General features: G+C 43.3%; 1 protein-coding gene across 6 annotated transcripts in view; it reads right to left on the reverse strand.

Annotated features, from left to right (window-relative positions):
- ADGRG2 (adhesion G protein-coupled receptor G2) overlaps positions 1–19,138 on the reverse strand; it is a 170,376-nt gene extending 151,238 nt beyond the window's left edge. For all 6 annotated transcript variants that reach the window (XM_024115280.3, XM_024115279.3, XM_007106922.4 and 3 more), the window contains exon 1: positions 19,071–19,138. The gene's annotated coding sequence lies outside the window, so the exon portion shown is untranslated. The remainder of the gene's footprint in view (positions 1–19,070) is intronic.
- Positions 19,139–23,309: the final 4,171 nt, after the last annotated feature.

Here is a 23,309-nt window from a genome sequence, read left to right on the forward strand (position 1 = left end):
GGGAAGATCCCACATGCCGCAGAGCGGCTGGGCCCGTGAGCCATGGCTGCTGAGCCTGTGCGTCCGGAGCCTGTGCTCCACAACGGAAGAGGCCACAACAGTGAGAGGCCCATGTTCCACAAAAAAAAAAAAAAAGAAAGTGCAGTGTAGCCTTACCAAAATAAAATCAGTATCATTCATGCTTCCTTAAAAAAAATAAAAATGGAGTTACCATATGATCCAGTTATCCCACTCTTGGGCATATATCCGGAGAAAACTATAATTTGAAAAGATGCATCCACCACAATGTTCGTTGCAGCACTATTTACAATAGCTGAGACATGGAAGCAACCTAAGTGTCCATCGACAGATGAATGGATAAAGATGTGGAACGTATACACAATGGAATATTACTCAGCCATATAAAAAAGAATGAAATAATGCCATTTGCAGCAACATGGATGGACCTAGAGATTATGATACTAAGTAAAGTAAGTCAGACAGAGAAAGACAAATATCAAGTGATATTGCTTATATGTGGAATCTGAAAAAATGATACAAATGAACCTATTTACAAAACAGAAACAGACTCACAGAGATAGAAAACAAACTTATGGTTACCAAAGGGGAAAGGGGGAGAGGGATAAATTAGGAGGTTGGGATTAAAATATGCACACTACTATATATAAAATAGATAACCAACAAGGACCTACTGCATAGCACAGGGAGCTATACTCAATATCTTGTAATAATCTATAATGGGAAAGAATATATATATTCTAAAAAGAATATATGTAGCTAAATCACTTTGCTGTACACCTGAAACTAACACAACTTTGTAAAACTATATTTCAATAAAAATTTTAAAAAAAGAAAGTTTAGTGCAGCCTTACCAAAATAAAATCAGTGTCATTCATGCTTCACACATTTTTCATCTATCTATGCATACACACAAATTTTAGGCCAAAATTAAGACTAATGAATTATTCAATATTGTGAACTGTTTGCCAGCCACCGTGTGCAACCACATTGAACACCATGCTAACTCACGAATATTTTTGAAACAAGAAGGGAAGGAAAAAATTGGATGCTTGGGACTGCTGGAAGCAATATTTCATTATGCGAGGATCCATTACATCCATTATATTTGACAAGGAACATTAATTAATAAACTTGTGTTTTCTCTTATCTAGGCATTTCCACAACTGAAATCTTCCGTGTACTCCAAAGCTATAGATGTTTTTTTAGGCCAATTGCTGTGTAACCATGAACTCTTACAGCAGTTGGACACAGCTGCCTTTTGTTTTAAGGCCACAGGATGAGAGATGTGCAGAAGCATTTCCCTGGAGCCTGAACAGTGTTAGTCATGAGAGTAAATGTTTTCAGTTACAGGTTGTGCTGTGCCAGGCTGAGTAATGAATTCCTCATGACAGAGGTGCCCCAGTATTCAATACTTCTTTTCTGGTGGGGGTGTTTGTGATATCTGTGGCCCTCTCAAGCATGGCGTCCAGGATTTTTCTTGCATGGATCTAACAACATTACTGAGTATGTGTCAAGTATTGTACTCGATGCTAGAGTACACAGGTTAACAAGGTCAGGTTACACATAGACCAATAATGGAAGACAAAGAAACTCCGCAGTGTGCTGAGGATTACACTAGAAATGGGCAGGGGGCGGTGGGCAGAATAGGGGCAGCTAGTCCAGCCTGGAGATGGGTAGGGAGAGAAAGGCTGGAGAAGACTTCCCAGAGGAGAGGAGATCAAGTTCGAAGAAGGGGAAGTAAGGAAAAAGAAGGAGAGTGTTTCAGGTAGAAACAATGGCAGGGGAGCGAGGAGGGAGCCAGGTGAGGAGGGAGCCAGGCAAGTATGGCACGTTGGGTTGGGCAGAGACCAGAGCCCTCAGAGGTCACAGCAAGAGGTCTGGATCATTTGGAACCACATAAGGATAGAAAGCAGGGGAATGATCTAACAGATGTTCATTTCCAAAGGTGTACTTGACAGCAGGCTAGTCAGCAGTACTTGACAGAGGATGGGTTGGACCCGTGCTGGGATCCAGGTGAGAAAAAAGAGCTATGGAAAGAGGGGGATTGAAATGACAGAGGGGACAGGAAGACCCTCTAAATATTGGCAGCTCCATGTATGAAGGGGGAAAGGAGAGGAAGTAGTGAAGAAAGACCACCAGGTTTCTGGGCTTTCTGACTTAGGTAACAGGCTGGACACTAGCACTCCTCCTCAAGATGGGAGATCACGGAGGAGAGAGAATTTTGTGGAAGGTGAGTTCAGTTTCAGACATGCTGAGTGTGCGTGTATCCAAGTGGAACTGTCCAGATGGGTTGACCCCATGGGTCTGGAGTTCAGGAGAGTATTCCAGGCAGGAGAATATAAATGGCAGAGGTGAGGGCCATCTACACATGCGTGTAGTTGAAATCTTGGGAATGGACTTACCTATGGAGAAAGAACTGGGTGGAGAGAGGAATAAAAAGAGAAAAGTGGGAATGAGAAGTGAGGCAGTGAAAGAAGAGGTGTGAAGAGGGAGGAGAAGTGAGGGGAGGAGAGGTGACCGAAAGACCGAGGACAGGAGCTTGGAAAACAGCAATATTTAAGGAGAGAGGTGGCAACCATGGGAAGCCCATGAAGAAGACGAAGGAAGAGCAGTCAAAGGTCAGGAGGGACAGGAGTAGAACATGGCATCACGTAAGTCAAGGGAGGCGAGTTCTGAAAAGGAGGCAATGGCCAGCACCATGGTGTGAACCGGATTTGGCAGTGAGGTCCTTAACTGCCTTAGCGTGAGCGGTTGCTGGGACTGGCTAGGGGCTGAAGACAAATCGAAGTGGTTTGAATAATGAATGGGAGCAAGAAGTGACGATCATAATAAAGAAGCTGGATCGAAAGGGAAGGAAAAAAAATTGGCTGTGGCGAGATGGGAGAGAAAGTAAAGAGAGAGTTTGATTTGAAAGTGTTTATATCCCAGATGAATAAAAGGCAGAGGAGATATGGGGGTTGAAGATGCACGAGAATCGAGTAACCAAAGAAGTAGGAAGGAAGGGGCGACCTTGCCCAGGTGGATGCAAGACGAGACCATATTCTCTGTGTTGTGTGAGAATGTCACATGCTGAAAGTAGAGGACTTCAAGGGTGCTGTGAAACTTTGAAACAGTTGCTGTGGACACCGGGAGAGAGAGGATCACCCAGTCCCAACAGATGTGACATCTCTCAGAGCCACGTGATTCCTGCTCAGGCCTGGACTCTGTCTGGGCTTTTTTTAATCTGCCAATATCCTTTTTTGCTGCTATGCACCCCACCACCAGCAACACCAGGTGGGCTCCACTGGGCACGGCACCCCCTGGCCCGTTGCACCCGTGATTCACTTTGATGGGTCCTTTCCGGCAGCAGCAGTCCCTGTGTACACATTCCATGAACTAGCAATGCCTCTGTGCAGAGTCCCGGGGCTCCAGGGTGGGACCCAGCACAGCACAGCTAGGTGGGGCTGCCTCTCACTCCCTGGCCTCCCACACGCTCAGTCCTCCATTTGTGGGGTATCTGTCCCCTCGCTCTGTCTCCAGCAGTCCCCCAGCCTCTGGAGGCAGATGGGCCCATGGCTCTAGGCACTTGGCAGTGGAATGTCCATTCCTTCCGGGGAGCAGGCCTGCTACATCGCAGGCTATATAGGCCCTCCAACCAGCCAGCAACCTCCCAAGTGACCAAAGGTCTGCATCTGCAGTACAGAAATGAAAAACGTTCCTCCACTTCCATGGATCCTATCTACCCATCACAGCAGAGACCGAAGGCCACTTCCTCCATGCAGCCTTCCCTCATGCCTATGAATAAATGTCATTTTTTCCTTCTCTGAACAGCCACAGAGCCTCACCCGTGCTTCAAGTTGATCCATTCATTCGTTCAGTATCTACTGAGAAGCTTCTGGGACCAGGCTCTGTGGGAAGTGCTCAGACACAAGAATGAAAACACAAGTCTCCTACCTCATAGAACTTTCCAGAGTAACTGGGAAACAGCTGTGTACACGAACAACTTAATATTAAAAAAATTATTGTGTGGTAGGAAGTATAGTTGTTAAGAGTGTGGGCTCTGCAACCAGACTGCTTGGATTTGAATCTCACTTCAAACACTAACTGGCTGTGTGAACTTGGGCAGGTGCCTTAGTTTCCACATCTGTACAGTAAGAGAGCGATAACTCTTACCTCACAGATCTAGACTACTGAAAGTGTTCTATAAATGGGCTCCTATTAATATTAATATTGTTATGATTGTTTTAATGGTTACAAGTACAAAAGGAAGTTGGAACAGAGGAGGAGCATTTATTCCTCTTGACTTTTTAGAGTTCTTTATCTGTGAGCCTTATCTCCCCTCCCAAAGTCCCAGGTCCTCCAGGACAGACATTTATAAACCATGTAACATTTGACTCAGTTCCTTGCACTTAGTAGGTGCTCAATAAACATTTACTAGTTTCATGAAAACGGCTTCACGCAGCTTTGGGTCAGCACCCAGGCCACTCCAGCTGGGTGTAAAAGTAACAGAAGCCGCCTCCAATCTTCCAAACCAAACCCTGAGAGGCTGCATGGGTCTGCGGTCAAAGGAAAGGGGCAAATAACAGTGAAGGAAAAGCTGCCTCTCCCAGAGACACCGTGCTTTCTTTCATCCTGGACTTTACATTTATTCCCTCTCATGAAGGCCATCTGGTGTTTGGCATTTCTACTCATGATGTAAACGTATTTTCAAGGGTTGGTTACTTGGCTCTGGAGTTCACTGGGTGAACCTCAGCACTCAAAAATCCATCCTGGGAGCTGTTAGCACTTTCCCACTCCCTACCCCCTTACTAAACTAACAGAAGGAGACAAAAAGGTCAGTTTTAAGGTCCATAAATGCAAGCAACTTATTGTTTCCCTAAGAAAGTCACTTCTGTCTTCTTGAAGTAAACGTCATTGACTTACTACGGAATTTTCCAGAAATTCCTCAAATTTCTTAAATTTTGAGTTGTGTGGTTCTAAAAAGAAAATATGTCATACTGGTTTTAATGTTGAATGGTTTCCAATTTGAAGTCCTGGCCCATTTCTATTCGGGATTGAACCCTAGCCAGACTTTGAATTAATTCTGGTAAATGATGGCGATGGATAGCTTGCCTGTTGCCAGCTTCACTGAAGTAAGTTAAGGCAGGTTGAGTTAATGTGTTCTTCTTTCCTACCTTGGGTATCACGTGCCTGACTAATACCGTCATTACTATAATTTCCAGTCTTTTGTAATCTCATTAGAGAAGGGTTTTAAAAATATAATTCCATAAAAGATATGGAAAACACTAATCACAGGACTTCCCTGGTGGTCCAGTGGTTAAGACTACGTGCTTCCAACGCAGAAGGCATGGGTTCGATCCCTGGTCGGGGAACTAGGATCCCACATGCTTTGCGGCACCACCAAAAAACCCCAACAAAACAAAACACTAATCACATGTTCTTCAAGGAAATTTGTATTATGGAGGAGAATTTTTTAAGGGGTATGGATTAAAATCTGGGATTAGATACAGGCAAGAATGTAGTGGGTGCTCATAGGCAGGGTGGCCTGTTTTTGACGACAAAGGAATCACAGAACTTAGAAAAGGTCAAGTTTGAGGTCTTCCCACCCAACTATGTACAGAGTGCTAAGTCCTGTCTACAATATCCAGGACTGCTTGAGTATCTCCAAAGAGAAACAGGTGTCTGTATATCAGACTGTTGGTGTTCCCTTGACATTCACCTCTCCACTCCTGGATCCTGAGAGCATTTTTTGTTGGAGCACATTCGGCCCATAAGCAGGGCAAGCCCAGAGTGTTGGAGAGTTAGTGCTTCTGGAAGCAGTTCTAAACCAATGGTGGATGGGGAATGGGTGAATGAATCCTCCACCTTCCTGGTCCCTTGTGGGGACAACCCCGAGGCATGCTCTCCTCTGTATCCCACAGCTCTCCAGCGGGATTGACCTTCAGTTGCCCACTCCACTAACTGGTTTGCTACCATAGCTGTTACTGTCTTCCTTTCTTTCCCTGTCTCACTCCCCCTCTCCCCAATCAGGGTTTCCTAGGATCACCTCTCAAAGAAACTATTTGCAATTGAATCCTTGTCTCCGAGTCTGCTTCTGGAAGGATCCCAAATTGAGATAATTCCTGGTTCTGCAAGTCTAGTCAGGTCTTCCCCACTTCTGTCCTTGATGATTTTATACATTCCCCACCTGGCCTCTTTCCTTACCACCCATTGCTCCCAGATCATCCCTCCTCCTAAAGCATTGCTTGGATCTGTTGTTCCCCTGCTCTGAATCCTTAACTATTACCCCACCTTATAAGTGGGAACAAAAGTCCAAACCCCTCTCCCCCTTTTTTTTTTGGCCGCGCCTCGTGGCTCGCGGGATCTTAATCTGCCCACACCCTCCCCAGCATTTGACCCACAATGTTCTTGAAGGCCTTAATGTGTCAGGTGCTCCGGCTGACCTGCCCTCCTCACAGTTGCTAAATATTTGTAGAATCAAAAAACTTAAAGGAGGGTGACAAGTCAGCTGGGCATTATACTTCTATCTTTATCCTACTTAAGAGAATTTCAGAGTACTTTTTTGCACTTAACAAATTTTCTGTGACTAGATTAGAAACAGCTTTTTCATCCCCAGTTCTTTCGTTCCAGAGCTAGGGCTCTTATCAGCCCAACTGGAACAAATTCCGCAGGTGAAAGTCCTCCTATAGTTTCGTATACTGGAATTTAAGTTAAATTCTCTGGAGGAATTAAGCCACTGATTTTCCAATTGCTTTCTAGTTTGTTTAAACCACAATAGGTACTGTAATGATAAACATTTCACAAATGCAGACAGAGGGAGGGAGACAGTGTGCCATGTGGAACTAAGCAACATAAGAGGCCTCAGCAATAGCCTGGCTCTGCCCTTAATAGCTCACATGATATTGAACAAGTCATGTAACCTCTCTGAACTTCAGCTTCCTCATCTGTAAAACAAGAAGGTTGTCTCTCAGATCCATCTTAGATCTAACATGCTACTAACAAGGTTCTGTGATTTGAAGCTGTGGTTGCTGGGAATAAATAGGTGGGTAGATTCAAAGGCTCCGAGACTAAATTTATTCATGCTTCCCATAATTTTAGTCAGTCCAAAAATCCACTTCACTGTTGAAGTCCATAAAAATGATCATGAGTGTTACCCATCAGGACATGAACTAAAGTCAGCCACAGTCTTGGCTTCCCCCAGAAACCCTTGCCTCTCTCCCTCCACCAGTGTCTTCCTGACCTTCAGGTTGGATGACTATAACCTGCCTAACTTGGTCCTGGCTTTCTGTTGAGAAAGATAAATATTAAATGTGAAATGAAAACCACACATGTGATAATGTTGGGATTAATGAGGTGCTGAATTGTATTCTTACTTTGCTATTGTTGGCAAGTGTGGTATTCAGCCGAATTCAAAACAGTGAAACCATTTCTAAACCAGAAATGTTAGCCCACAGTTTTGCATCTACCATTTGGCTTATTACTCTACCAAAGTGGGATGGAAGGGCCCTCCGCTAGGAGGCAGGGCAGGCAGTACCGGCATGATGTGGTCTAGGGGTTCTGGGGAAGCCCCACCTCCAGCCTCCATGCTCAGCCAGTCACAAAGAAGGGAAGGGAAGGGAAGGGAAGAGAAGAGATTGTTCCCAGGTAGCCTGCTCTGGTGAAGATTGTTGGCAAGGTTTATCCACTAGACCATCATCGGTCATTAAAATGTAAACTCTCATTCGTTTCCAAGATTAACTAGTCTCCAAGCAGCGCTGAAAGGGGGTGTGAAGTAAGCCTCACATATGCAATTTCTCAGGTATTCATTCCAATAGCTCTTTGGGAAGGTGTCACTAGTCCCATTAGACAATGAAGAAACCAAGTCTTCTAAAAGTAAGTGACCCACATGGTCACATAGTTGGCAAGTCAGGGTTTAAACCAGGGCTTTCTGGTTGTAACTCCAGCAGTCAGTGCAGCCACCAGCCATCTACCCTTAGAAACGCAGGAATGTGCCCTTTCTACTCTCCTACAGGGCAGCTCAAAGTGAAAGTTGGAACCACCTTTGGGAAGAAGAATTTGCGTTATATACCAAGACGCGTTAAAATGTTTATACCTTTTGACTGTGTGATTCCACTTTTAGGAATCTTCCTGAAAGAAATTACCTGAGGGACTTCCCTGGTGGCGCAGTGGTTAAGAATCCACCTGCCAATGCAGGGGACACGGGTTCGACCCCTGGTCCAGGAAGATCCCACATGCCGCGGAGCAACTAAGCCCATGCGCCACAACTACTGAGCCTGCGCTCTAGAGCCCATGAGCCACAACTACTGAGCCCACGTGCCACAACTACTGAAGCCCGTGAGCCTAGAGCCCATGCTCCGCGACAAGAGAAGCCACTGCAATGAGGAGCCCACACACCACAACAAAGAGTAGCCTCCGCTCGCCGCAACTAGAGAAAGCCCACGGGCAGCAACGAAGACCGAACGGAGCCAAAAATAAATTAAATAAATAAATAAATTTATTAAAAAATAATAAATAAAATTCTAAGAAAAAAAAAAAAAAAAAGAAGAGGAAGAGACACCAGAGGAGCAATCATGTGAAGAGGCAGCAAGAGAGTGGCTATCCACAAGCTCAGGAGCAACCAACTCTGCCAGCACCTTGATCTTGGACTTCAGACTCCAGAAGTGTGAGAAAATAAATTTCTGTTGTTAAAGCCACCCACTCTGCTGCACCTTGTTATGGCAGCCCTAGCAAAATAATACAGCCTCCATCTCTGTTGTGTCTGAAGCCCAGGACCCCAAGTCACCTCTCTTTCCTCCAATTCCCAAACCCAAATGGCTTCTAACCCAGTGTTTTCAAACCACATATTGGAACCCAGTAGTGGGCTGTGATGTCAATCTAGAGAATCTTGACCAACATATTAAAAATTAAATAGAATAAGAGAATAAAATGCAACAGAATAGCACCGAAGAGGATAAAATTAAATAGGAAATAGAATGTGATGCATGTAGTGAAGATTAAGTATTGCTCATATGAAATCTTTATTTCCATTATATATGTCTATGTGTGTATACTGGGTCATGCTGTAAACCGTATTTCATACTGTGGGTCATGGGAAAAATAAATTTCGGAGCAACTGACCTAATTTCACCCCATATTCTGTCTTTCTTCAACTCCCAAAGCACTTTCATTATGGTCCATCATCAGCAAAATCCCCCATGCACTTAACCTCTTCCAAATGTTTTGTTCATCTTGCTCAAACCAAAGCTAAAAAATACAAGTCTCACAAATATAACCACGGCAAGGGTAGATATTATTAGGTATGCTCGGAGCAAGAAACCTTCTACTTCATTTTGACTCTTGACTCTGGTGGATTTGAGACAGGAGGGAAGTGGGCAGGGCACAACCATTAAAAGAATGACTAAGCCCTTGAGGATACAAAAACTGGTTAGAATCAATTAGGCCCAAGATGATGGAAGATTTGACTTCCACTAGACCTTGAACCTCATTATATCAAGACACTCATTGTAATACATTAGCATATGCTAAAGGACACAGCCACAGGCGCCATGAGAGTTCTGAGGCTGACCATAAAAGGCCAAAAAGTAGGCACTGGCCCAATTCCTGGAACCCGCCCCCCCAACCCAGCCCCTTCCCCAAAATATTTGGAATAATCCTCCCATTTGTTAGCCTATGAAACTGCCCAGCCCATAAAAACTCACCACCCCATATTTCAGGGCCACCCTCGCCTTTTGAGATGGACCGCCACCGCATTCTGTCTATGGAACGTGCATCTCCCAGGGCTTTTAGGCTTCTGAGACAGACTGCGTTCCGTCTATGGAGTGTGTATCTCTCTCAATAAATCTACTTCTTACCTATTACTTTGCCTCTTGCTGAATTCCTTCTGCACTGAGACATAGAGAAGCTGAGCTTCATTAAGTCCTGAGACCAGGTGTGTGATTTCAATTAAAAGACAGTAGGTTTGAGTCCCAGCCTGTGGGTTCAAGTCCCAGTCTGAGTTTTGGCTGGGTTCTAATCCCATCTGAGGTGCAGTTGGGTTTGAGTCCCAATCTGAGTTGTGTGGTTTCAGATTTCTATAGAACTGTGTATTCATTTTTTTTTTTTTTTTTTTTTTGCGGTATGCGGGCCTTCATCTGTTGTGGCCTCTCCCGTTGTGGAGCACAGGCTCCGGACGCGCAGGCTCAGCGGCCATGGCTCACGGGCCCAGCCGCTCCGCGGCATGTGGGATCCTCCCGGACCGGGGCGCGAACCCGGTTCCCCTGCATCGGCAGGCGGACGCGCAACCACTGCGCCACCAGGGAAGCCCTGTGTATTCATTTTTGAAGAACAAAATTTAAAACTGTGTATGAAAGGCTGGAAATATATCGTAGAAAATTATGTCTAAAATTAAAGTGCAAATTTCATAATCATAATTTGTCACTAAATGTCTTCTTTTCTAAAATGCCACTAACTGCAAGATGGACCATTAATTGAATAATGGCTTTTCAGGCAAAAAACCCTGTGGAGTCAAATATGGTAGCCGCTAGTCATATGTGGCTACTTAAATTTACATTAATTACAATAAAAAAATCCAGTTCTTTAGTCGCACTAGCTACGTGTCAAGTGCTTGCTAGCTACATGTTCTATATTATAGAACATTTCCATCATCACACAAAGTTCTACTGGACAGCACTGCTATAGAGTTTTGAATGAATGTGGGGTAAGAAGGAAGAAGGTTTGAGGGTAGCTGTGGCTTGTGAAAGCACCAGAGACCAAGTTGCTTTGGAGGAAATGGATTTTAACGAGTGGTGTGTGAGGGTGAAACTGAGCAAGAACCTGTAGTGCCCTCGTGGGTATAAAAGCCTTTCAGTGTTTTCCTTTCTTATTTGCAGGAAAAGATTTCAGCCTCTGAGACCTTCCCTGAGTACCAAAGGGCAGATTCAAACAGTTGCAAATCAGGGAAATGAGGGAATGCAGAAACAAAGGAAGAGCAGTCAAGAAACAATAGCACCTCGATGAAGCAGAATCCTAGTTCCTCCTCAAGGAATATGCATAACAATACATCTTTGAGTTCTTCTTCAGGAACTAAGGACCCCACCCAGGTGGAGGATGGTAACTCCAGGCTGAGCACAAGATTGCTGGAGCACCGCCCTGTTACCTCACCACCAACCAATCAGAAGAAACTTACACACCCTGCAGCCCTCACCCAATTTTGCCTGTAAAAATTTCTCCCCGAAAACCATTAGGGAGTTTGGGGTTTTTCTGAGCGCAAACCATCCGTTCTCCTTCCTTGACCCTGCAATAAACCTTCCTCTGCTCCAAAGTCCGATGCTTCAGTTTGTTTGGCCTCACTGCATGTCAGACACACGAAATTGCATTCCACAACAGGGATTATAGCTGGATTTTTTTTTTTTTTTTTTGCGGTACGCGGGCCTCTCACTGCTGTGGCCTCTCCCGTTGCGGAGCACAGGCTCCGGACGCGTAGGCTCAGCGGCCATGGCTCACGGGCCCAGCCGCTCCGCGGCATGTGGGATCCTCCCGGACCGGGGCACGAACCCATGTACCCTGCGTCGGCAGGCGGACTCTCAACCACTGCACCACCAGGGAAGCCCTATAGTTGGATCTTTACTTCAAGAGAAGGAAGTAAAAGTTGGAATTGCATAAAAATGGAGCTCTACAACAATAGACATATTAATACAAAACAGCAATTATAAGAATTTTTACTAAGAACTTGCTGATGTCAAGCACCATGCTAAGTGCTTATAAAATAATCTATAAGATTATCTGTGATTACAATTCTGGAAAGTAAGAATAAACCATTTTTACAGATGAGAAAATTAAGGGTCAAGCATTAAGTAACTTGTTCTAGAATAGAGCAGGACAAGGATTTGAACCAGTTTCCAAACCTTATTCTTCTGTTAATCCCCTTCTCAACTGGAGATTGGAGATAAGGGTGGCAGGGGCAGCAGTCTAGAGAAGCTTTCAGCATCACCCGGACCTACTGGAAAACCAGGAACTCTTCCTACTCTCAGGAAGCCCTTTCCTAAAGCCCTCCCTTTCCCTCCTCCCCCACCCTTTCTCCCACAATTCCCCCTGCAGCCATTCCGGCTACAACTCTCGGTACAATAAGGCTGAAGCCAGAGGGGGGGGTCATGCAAAGGCTGTCCTAGACACATAGAATTAGAATTCCTACGTGGGATGTAGAGCCAGGGAATGTGAACTTACCAAATATCTCTCCCGTGATTCTCATTTGCGTGCTCTAGTGGAAGAAATTGAACCACACCATTAAAAGGTTGGCAGGAACTTGAAAGTCAATTAAATATTTAGTTAAATGAAAATAATTGTTGTAAATATGGTTACTAAATTGAATGCAAAAATCCAAAGCCAAATCTTGAAAAAGAACATTTATATAATAAATATAGCATAATAATTGAGTTTTATGACCCCAATTACATTAGTAAAGACAGGAATTTGTGAGATGTAAAAGCAAAAACAAAACAAACAAAAATAAAACCCAATAATTGTTAAATGGATGATGTAAAAAATTACTTTTTTGCTCTTCATTTAGACAACCAAAGAAGCATAGGTTCAGGGCTACATCTAATAAACTTAGAAGCAATCACTACTAGAATTAAAAACCACCTTCCAAATTACCACGAAAGAAAAGAAAACAAAAGCACTGCAAGTGAGAAGAAAATGTAGAAAATAGCAAATAAGCCTAAAAGAGAGTATGAAAAAGATTCCAGAAATAGGAGCAAATGCACCAGTTATTATGCTAGTTGTAAATGTTTTACGCTCTGCAATAAAAAGAAGAGTTGCTCACACTGGGCTAAAAACAAACAAAATATGATTATGTGCTGCTTATAAAAGACAACCTAAAACATAATTACACAAAAAAGGTTAAAACTAGGGACTGCCCTGGCGGTCCACTGGTTAAGATTCCACGTTTCCGCTTTCACAGCAGGGCGTGTGAGTTTGATCCCTGGTCAGGGAAATAAGATCCCGTATGCCGTGTGGCGTGGCCAGAAAAAAACAAAAACAAAAGACAAAGTTAAAATTAAAAGGGTGAATAAAGACATATCAACAAAGGTGGGAAAAAGAAAACATCAATGGAAAATATTACTAAACAGAGGATTCAAGACAAAAGCACTATTCAAAATGAATGTAGGGCTTCTCTGGTGGCGCAGTCGTTGAGAGTCCGCCTGCCGATGCAGGGGACATGGGTTCGTGCCCCGGTCCGGGAGGATCCCGCATGCCACAGAGTGAGCCATGGCCACGGGGCCCGTGCATCCGGAGTCTGTGCTCCGCAGTGGGAGAGGCCACAACAGTGAGAGGCCCGCAGAACGCACAAAAAAAAAAAAAAAAAAAAAAAAGAATGTAGACTTTACAAGCATAAAACAATGAAAAACTCAAAGATCTTTTCATAAGGAAAAAGTTTACTGAACTTAACTGTATAAAAATGTAAATGGTTGAATAGCTAAAACAACATAATCGGCTGAAAAGGTAAACAGTAAAACAGAAAAATATTTTCAAAAATGAAACACAAGGTTAGTATTGTAGCTTTACTATATAAAGAGTTCGTGCAAATCCCTGAGAAAAATATTAATGCAAAGATAGACAATTCAAAAAGAAGGAAACTGAATCAATCTAAATCAAAGAAATTAGAAATGAAATAAATGGCTTCTCTCACATTAACCATTAAAAAAAATCCCAGCAAGAGCACTGGTGGAAATATAAATTGGTATCTAATTATCTGGACATGATTCTGGCACAAGCTCTCTGGAGCTTTTAAAAGGTTCATTCCTGGGCTTCCCTGGTGCCACAGAGGTTAAGTCTGTCTGCCAATGCAGGGGACAAGGGTTCAAGTTCTGATCAGGGAGGATCCCACATGACTAGGCCTGTGAGCCACAACTACTGAGCCAGCAGTCTATAAATTTATTTATTTATTTATTTATTTATTTATGGCTGCGTTGGGTCTTTGCTGCTGGGTGTGGGCTTTCTCTAGTTGCGGCAAGTCGGGGCTACTCTTCTTTGTGGGGCGCGGGCTTCTCATTGCGGTGGCTTCTCTTGTTGCGAAGCACGCTGAGCCAGCACTCTAGAGCCCGCGGGCCACAGCTGCTGAGCCCGCGGGCCACAACTGCCGAAGCCCGTGCATCTACAGCCCATGCTCCACAACAAGAGAAGCCCGCACACCACAATGAAGAGCAGCCCCTGCTAGCCACAACTAGAGAAAGCCTGCGTGCAGCAACGAAGACCCGATGCAGCCAAAAATTAAAATATTTTAAAAAAATATATATTAAAATGTTCATTCCTTTGGAAACAATAACTCCACTTCTGGGAATCAAGCCTGTGGACAGAATCAGAACTGCCAGACCAAGATTTATGTAAGAAGATGTTCAAGAAATTATTTTTTATGATAGAATTTTTTTTTTTTTTTTTTTTTTTGGTACGCGGGCCTCTCACTGTTGTGGCCTCTCCCTTTGTGGAGCACAGGCTCAGCGGCCATGGCTCACGGGCCCAGCCGCTCCGAGGCATGTGGGATCTTCCCGGACCGGGGCACGAACCCGTGTCCCCTGCATCGGCAGGTGGACTCTCAACCACTGCACCACCAGGGAAGCCCTTTATGATAGAATTTTGAAAGAGCCAGAATATTAAATGATGGTGGAAATTTTTAGAAAAGTATGATATATCCATAAGACTAAATATTCTGACTCATCAAAATTGTATTTGAGAAGTTATTGAAATAAAGAAATGGTGTATGGTATAATGTTAATTTTTAATAAAGAAGTATGCCATATTCTATAAACTGTACACTAAATTGCATATATAGTATCATCTCAAATAAATTAATAGTGCTTACCTTTGAGCAATGGGATTATAAGGGTTTTTTTGTTTTTTTTCTTTAGAATACTTTTCTGTATTTTCTCAACTTTCTACATTGAGCACAGGTTACTTTTATAACCAGAAAAAATCTGAGTAGTTTCTTCAATAAATGGTGCTGGGAAGACTGGACATTCACATGCCAAAGAATGAAATTGTACCCACATCTTATACCACTTACAAAAATTAACTTGAAATGGATTAAAGACTTAAATGTAAGACCTGAAACCATAAAACTCCTAGAAGAAAACAGGGGAAAATCTCCTTGACATGGGTCTTGGCAATGACTTTTTGGTTATGACACTAAAAGCATAAGCAACAAAAGTGAAAATAAACAAGTGGGAATACATCAAACTACAAAGCTTCTCTACAGCAAAGGAAACAATGAACAAAATGAAAAGGCAACCTATGGAAGAGAGAAAATATTTGCAAACCATATATCTGATAAGGGGTTACTATCCAAAATATATAAGGAACTCATACAACTCAATAGCATAAAACACAAATGATCCAATTTAAAAATGGGCAAAAGTCCTGAATAGACATTTTTCCAAAGAAGATATACAAATGGCCGTTAGGTACCTGAAAAGTGCTCACCATCACTAATCATCTTGGAAATGCAAATCAAAACCACAATGAGATATCATCTCATACTGTTAGGATGCTTATTATCAAAAAGACAAGAGAAAACAGTGTTGGGAAGGATATGGAGAAAAGGGAATCTTTGTGCACTGTTGGTAGAGATGTAAATTGGTAGAGCCACTGTGGAAAACAATATGGAGGTTCCTCAAAAAAATTAAAAATAGAACTACCCTATGATCCAGCAATCTCACTTACAGGTATATACATCCACAGGAAACTGAATCACTATCTCAAAGAGATATGTGCACCCCCATGTTCACTGCAGCATTGTTTACAATAAACAAGACATGGAAACACCCTAAGCATCCATCAACAGATAAATGGAGAAACAAGATGTGGTATACACAATGGAATACTACTCAGCCATAAAAGAGAAGGAAATCCTGCCATTCGTGACCACCTTGAGAGCATTATGCTAAGTGAAATAAGTCAGATAAAGACAAATACTGTATGATCTTACATGTAGAATCTTAAAAAAAAGCTGAACTCAAAGAAACAGGGAGTAGAAGGGTGATTGCCAGGAGCGTCTGAGGCGGGATGGGGAGGCAGCGGGAGGAGAAATAGGGAGATGTTGGTCAAAAGGTACAAACTTCCAGTTATAAGATGAATAAGTTCTGGGCATCTAATGTACAGCATGATGACTGTAGTTAACAATACTATATTATATACTTGAAAGTTACTAAGAGAGTAAATCTTAAATGTTCTCACCACACACACACACAAATGGTAACTATTTGAGTTGATAGATGTGTTAACTAACCTTATTACGGTCATCATTTTACAATATCTACATTATCAAATCATCACGTTGTACACCTTAAATGTATACAATGCTATGTCAGTTATACTTTAATAAAGCTGGGGAAAAAAGAGGAAAACGCAAAAAGTACAATAAAACAAGCTTTAGATTATAAAATAATTTTTTTAAAAAAGAAAAACTTCTGAGTAGAAACAAATCATTCCACTCTGTGAAATCCTTAGTTATAGCCCTGTTTTATTAATCAGGATTCTTGGCACAGAAACTGCCCGCTGGCCAGCTTGAGCAAAAGTTAACTTGTTGCAAGGATTCAGGAGACAAAAAGGTTTGGAAAAGCCTGTTTAGCACTGGAGTGATGTGATAAATAACCTTTAACTAGTCTTCATATTCTTATATCACTCAGGCTTCAAAGACATGGGAGAGGGTGTCCCATGGTCTAGCCTAGGTCACCTGCCTGCATCAGGGTGAGGGAGCTGGCCCGTTAACTTTCACCGAAGGAGGCACGTATCAGCTGTCTCCAAGACAGGACAGAGTGGGAGAAAGGTGAGCACCCAAAACTAGTTAGGGTGCTATTAGGAAGGGAGATTAAATCCTGTTGACCTGAAATGTGACATCACCACTCTCTCTCCTGTTGATAAGTTTGCTTCTGAAGTATCTTCTCCATCATTCCTCTCCTATTCATTTCTCATCTCCCTGAAATGAGGCCACTCTCCCCCCATTCCCAACTTTCTCACTCAAGTCACCAATAGAACTGACTGTTAGATCCAACGGATGTTTCTCAGGCCTTATCTTTCTAGATATCTTAGTTTCGGTTCCCCTAAAAGTAGAACCTGAGGCAAGAATTCCAGTGTAAGTGGTTTATTTGGGAGGGGATCCCCGGAAATACAGGTAAAGGAGTGAAGAAATGGGAAGGAAAGGGAAGAAAGTCAACACAGTGTGTGTTATCAAACAAGTTACGGCTATGGGCAACCAGACCTTAATCCTGTTCCAGGGAACTCTGGGAAATAGCATAGAACATGCATCTCAGAGTTACATCACTCAAGGGGCAAGGGAGCTGGAGTAGTTGTACACCAGCTTCTGTCAATCATCAGCTGAAGGCTGTTTGAAGGGGAGGGGTATGCCTTAATTCCCTGGCATTTCCAGCCCCCCATATCCATGGACAGAGCAGGTTCTGGAAACCAGTCCAGAATCAAAGAGATGCAGGTTTTGGCAGTTGGAAATCTGGCTGCATACACTGGTAAGAGCTGAGGAAACACAGGCTTGGCACCAACAGCATTTGCTTTATTAGACGTTTCTGTGTGTTGTTTCACATTGCTCATGAGGCTTCTTGAAATTCTTCCTTCCCTTGGATACTGGAACATACTACCCCACTGGTTTTCTGCCCTCTTCTCTTGCCACTTCCTTCCATTCTTCTTCAAAGGCTCCTGTCTTTTTTTCCTATACTTAGATATTGGTAATAAGCCAACTGTTGTCTTCTCATCTCACACAATCTCCTCATCGACCTCAACATATCCTTGCCATGGAGCCCATCTATAGACTGACTGATCCAGATGAATATTTCTAGCCCTCCTCTCTTTTGTGGAGTCCACACTCAACAGCTTAAAAATATCTCCACTTGGATCTCCCATGAGCACCTTAACCCCAACAGGTCTAAAACATACCTCTCCAAATCTCATCTTCTCTCTAAATCTCTCCCTCCTGAGTGCCCTCTCTCAAAATGGCAGCACCATCCATCCAGTTTCCCACGCCAGAGACCTGGGATCACCCTTCCTTTGCTCTTCCTTCTCCTCACCTCTGATGCCTAATTGATCACAAAGTCTTAGCCATCCTAACTTCTAATCTCTTTTCTGCGCTCTCTACCTTTAAGGCGGACTACCTTTATGCACCACAGTCAATAAAGGCTAGGTATAGAAGGGACTCCTAGCTTTCTCCCCAACATTCTGTTGGCTCCGTTTGGGCTCATTCCAGTCCCTGAGTCTTTGTTGACTTCAGTCCTGCCCCTTTGGCTTGGAAAGACCTCAGCTTCCCTGGCTCCCCTCAAAGTGTTTGCTGTAGCCTTAGAGTTGGACTTATCCCCAGGAACTTCCCATTCTTGGTAGGATTCTGAATCAGCTGGCATTAAGTTTGGTTGTGAATTATCAAAATCCAAAACAGCTGGGACTTAAATAGGCTAGACGTGTATTCATTTCTTATATATATAAAAAAAAAAATTCTACGAAGGAAATCAGTCCAGGGCTGGTGTGACTCCCTCTCCCCCCATAGTGTCTCAGTTTCTGCCTCTGAGGGAACCCAAATTAAGACAAAAGAATAAAAACTCACTTGGAGCATTTGATTGAAAATAACAATTCCCCTGAGCACAGTTCTTTAACAACTTGGTTAAATTTCAGGCGTACATAAATCTGTGGAGGGTAGAAGCCCTAGGAAGATTTTCAATGAGTTACTTCTTCTCCATGTGGAACTATTACATGACACTGCTATGCAGCAGCCTACAAGAAGCTCTGTTCTGAGAGAATCAGAGAATGTGACTTCTTCCTTCTGGGGTTCCCGGGGACACCCCTGCCCACAATTCCTGCCAACACCGCCACCACCAGGCTCTCACTTCTCAGCATCTTTCCTCCCCCACTTCCCCTCAGGCCTACTTCCGGAGGCCAGCAAGCAGCTCACTGGTTTCCCCAGGGTCTTATCCCACCCAATCACTTCTCAGCATCTTTCCTCCCCCACTTCCCCTCAGGCCTACTTCCGGAGGCCAGCAAGCAGCTCACTGGTTTCCCCAGGGTCTTATCCCACCCAATCTCGGCCAAGGTCCAAAACTCACCCATTATCCGAGGGAGGGTCGTGAGAGCTGATAGCTGAAGCACTTGAGGAGCTAAGAGTTGATAATAGCTTGCTGAGTTCACCGCACCCAAGGAATATTTACTTCTTAATGGGAACAATCTTGAGCCAGTATTTTTTCACCACTTGGCTCAAAGACAGTGGTAATTATCAGAACAGCACCCTAGGGTAAAAGGATGAGGCTACGTATGGCCCCAGGCTACCAGGGCAGGGATTCTGGCCAAGAGCCCCACCCTCTGCCTTAGGCCCTGCTGGCTGCTCCAAGGGCTGAGCGGCTCTCTATCTCAGCTACATGTGCGATCCACACCCTCACACTGGTAGAGAAACAACTTTACATGACTGAGGAAGGGATGGTGCCAGCCTGTTGCCCAGGTGAAGGTGCCAAGGCAAGACTGAGAAACAGTGCCTGAAAACAGAAAAATGTGGTGTTTTGTTGGGAAAATTTCCAAAACTACATAAAAGCAGAGACGACAAGTCACCACTTCGGACTTATTACCCAGATCCAACAACCAATACTTTGCCGTTCTTGTTTTATCAAGTTCCCCACTTTTTTTTGCGGGGGGGGGGCAAGTTTTCTCTAAAGCGAATCTCAGTTATCATGTCCTTTTCACTTCAATATGCTTCTCAAAAGAAAGGAAGGAAGGAAGGACAAAAGGAAGGAAGGAAGGAAAAGGTTTTTCTTGTATGACCACAGTGCTATTAACACAGTTAGAATTATTAACAATTCACAAATACCAGCTATCACGTAGTCCATATTTAAATTTTGAGACAATTGGGAAAACAGAGGAGTACTTTTTTGTGTGTGTGTGGTAAGCAGGCCTCTCACTGCTGTGGCCTCTCCCATTGCAGAGCACAGGCTCCAGAGGCGCAGGCCCAGCGGCCACGGCTCACGGGCCCAGCCGCTCCGCGGCATGTGGGATCTTCCCGGACCAGGGCACGAACCCGCGTCCCCTGTATCGGCAGGCGCACTCTCAACCACTGCGCCACCAGAGGAGTACTTTTTAAATGGTGGGACTTTTTTTTCTTTTACAACATCAGAGCAGACAGAGTTATAAGAATAAATTAGGGGAGCAGAGATTGTACCCTCTTAGACCCTCTCCAAACATCCAGTTGACCCAAACTAAGGTGGTGAAGTCTTGTTAAGCTGAAAAGGCAAATTTTCTCCTTATACTTCTTCAGTCCAGAAAAAAGTAAAGGTGCTCTTCCCAGTTTTCGTCCTGTGCTCCTATTCACAGGATTTTGTAAGGTACTGGAAGGTTACTTCTACCCACCTCCAAGGGCTCATATCAGTCTCCTGCTAAAACAATGTGAATAAAAGACTCCGTTTACATTCTAAGGGGGAACATTATGGTGTCCACTTGTCGTTCTCTATATCAAAGACTCAGGGAAAAAATGATGAGGATTTGTACATTAGCCAGGAATTGTCCATTAACTTTCTAAATGATCCAGTCATAGTCTACTGAATTTGGAAGAACTGCCAAAGATGAAACGGCTTTTCCTGCTCAACTGGAACTAAGGGAAAGTAAGGTTTGGGACAGAGAGTGACAAGTCAGGGAAAGATAAAAATCACCACAACTCCTACCAGCTTGCCTAGAATCAAGTTGGATTTAATTTTATCTGATAGCACTTCTCCTTGCTCGAAATGAGTGTTTTCTGGTTAGAGCTAACATTTAAAAATTTTCCTTAAGTCCCAGGCTCTATTCTCAGGACTCACTATATGAGCTCATGTCACCCTCACAACCCTCTGAAGTAGACCTAATTATTATTCTCATTTTTACAAATGAGAAAACAGAAGTGCAGAGAAGTTAAGAATAACCTGCACAAGATTACATAGCCAGTTATAATTGGAAGAGCTAGGGCTTGAACACAAGTCATCTATCTCCGGCCTGCATTCATAACCACTATGTCGTATATACCACCTCGGGATGAAAAGCTGTGGTTTTTTGTACACATGGTCTCATCTGATATTATTGCTTAGTTCCATCCCAACACTTCTCACATTGTCCTATGTAATCTCTGCTTACTCTCCTGTTTTTCCCAATAAAGTTGTAAGCTCCTTGAAAGCAAGGGCTGCTATGTCCCTACAGTGCTAAGTAAATGGCAGGCATCCATTAAATGTATGTAACAGGACCAGGACTCACCCCCAGTGCAAAATCTAAGAGAGCTCCAAAAAACTCAGCAATAACACGAGTAACGGTTTAATGAAATGTTTTTTGAAAAATCAGGGACTTCCCCGGCTGTCCAGTGGTTAGGACTCTGCACTTCCACTGCAGCGGGCACGGGTTCAATCCCTGGTTGGGGAACTAAGATCCCACATGCCGCACAGCTCGGCCAAAAAAAAAAGCGGGGGGGAGGAAAATCAAAATCAGGATCAGTCACAGTGCCATGCTAAGCCATAACAGAACCTGAGGCCAAAGGAAAAATCAGCAACAGTGATCCCATCTTTCTTTAAAATTAATTAATTAATTAATTAATTAATTTTGGCTGAGTTGTGTCTTCATTGCTGCCCTAGGGCTTTCTCTAGTTACAGCGAGCTGGTTACATTAGTTACATTAGTTACATTACTCTTGGTTGCGGTGTGCAGGCATCTCATTGCGGTAGCTTCTCTTGTTGCAGAGCACGGGGTCTACGCGCGCAGGCTTCAGTAGTTGTGGCATGCGGGCTCAGTAGTTGTGGCGCAGGGGCTTAGTTGCTCCACGGCATGTGGGATCTTCCCGGACCAGGGCTTGAACCCGTGTCCCCTGCATTGGCAGGCGGATTCTTAACCACTGCGCCACCAGGGAAGTCCCTCCCGTCTTTAAAATATTGATGTTTTGGTCATAATAGGTTTTTTGCATTAATTTTGATTTCTTTAAAATATTGCATTAAAATATTACTTTTCTTGATTATTGAGGGTTTTTTGTGTCCCCACCCAACCCCCCTTAAATTTTGCTCCCAAGGTGAGCAGCTCACTTGCCTCATCCTAGTTTAGGTCCTGGGTATAACTGAATAAATGGCTGAGTTCACACACCAGTGTCTACATTTTACAGATGGGAAAACTGAAACCAAGGTGCAGAGAAGTGGAACACTTTATTCAAGGCCACACAACTAATTGGTATCAATTCTTTTGGAACTGGAACACAGACTTTGTAACTTTTGGTATCTCAAACTTAGTATATTAAAAATGGAATTTATGCTTTAACTAAGAATGATGAATAGCAAAAATAAATGAAGTTCACAGAGAGGACAAAAACGTGAGCCAATGGTTTTAAAGCTTGCGCTAAACTATGCATTATCAGCTACTCACATATGATAATATTGGAAAAACATGACTATTGCCATTTTAAAAGAATTTATAATCATTAATTCATTCAACAAACATTTATTCAGTACCTACCATGGAGATTTCTCCTTTTTCATTATTTTTATTTATTTATTTATTTATGGGCTGCGCTGGGTCTTTGCTGCTGCGCCCGGGCTTTCCCTAGTTGCACCGAGCGGGGGCTACTCTTCTTTGCTGTGCCTGGGCTTCTCATTGTGGTGGCTTCTCTTGTTGCAGAGCACAGGCTCTAGGCGCATGGGCTTCAGCAGTTGCAGCATGTGGGCTCAGTAGTTGTGGCTCATGGACTCTAGAGAGCAGGCTCAGTAGTTGTGGCACACAGGCTTAGTTGTTCCACGGCATGTGGGATCTTCATGGACAAGGGATTGAACCCGTGTCCCCTGCACTGGCAGGCAGATTCTTAACCACTGCGCCACCAGGGAAGTCCTCCTTTTTTATTTTCTTAAATTTTACTTATTTTTTTTTAAGATTTTTTTTTTTGATGTGGACCATTTTTAAAGTCTTTATTGAATTTGTTACAATATTGCTTCTGTTTTATGTTTTGGTTTTTTGGCCGCAAGGCATGTGGGATCTTAGCTCCCCGACCAGGGATCGAAACTGCACCCCCTGCATCTGAAGGTGAAGTCTTAACCACTGGACCACCAGGGAAGTCCCCCTTAATTTTCTTTTTAATTTTTTAAATTGAAGTATAGTTGATTTACAATGCTGTGCCAATCTCTGCTTCCTTTTTTATTTTCTTAAATTTTACTTATTTTTTTTTAAGATTTTTTTTTTTGATGTGGACCATTTTTAAAGTCTTTATTGAATTTGTTACAATATTGCTTCTGTTTTATGTTTTGGTTTTTTGGCCGCAAGGCATGTGGGATCTTAGCTCCCCGACCAGGGATCGAAACTGCACCCCCT

This window comes from Physeter macrocephalus, chromosome 21 (genome assembly GCF_002837175.3).
Source record: "Physeter macrocephalus isolate SW-GA chromosome 21, ASM283717v5, whole genome shotgun sequence".
In the NCBI taxonomy this organism is placed as follows: domain Eukaryota; kingdom Metazoa; phylum Chordata; class Mammalia; order Artiodactyla; family Physeteridae; genus Physeter; species Physeter macrocephalus.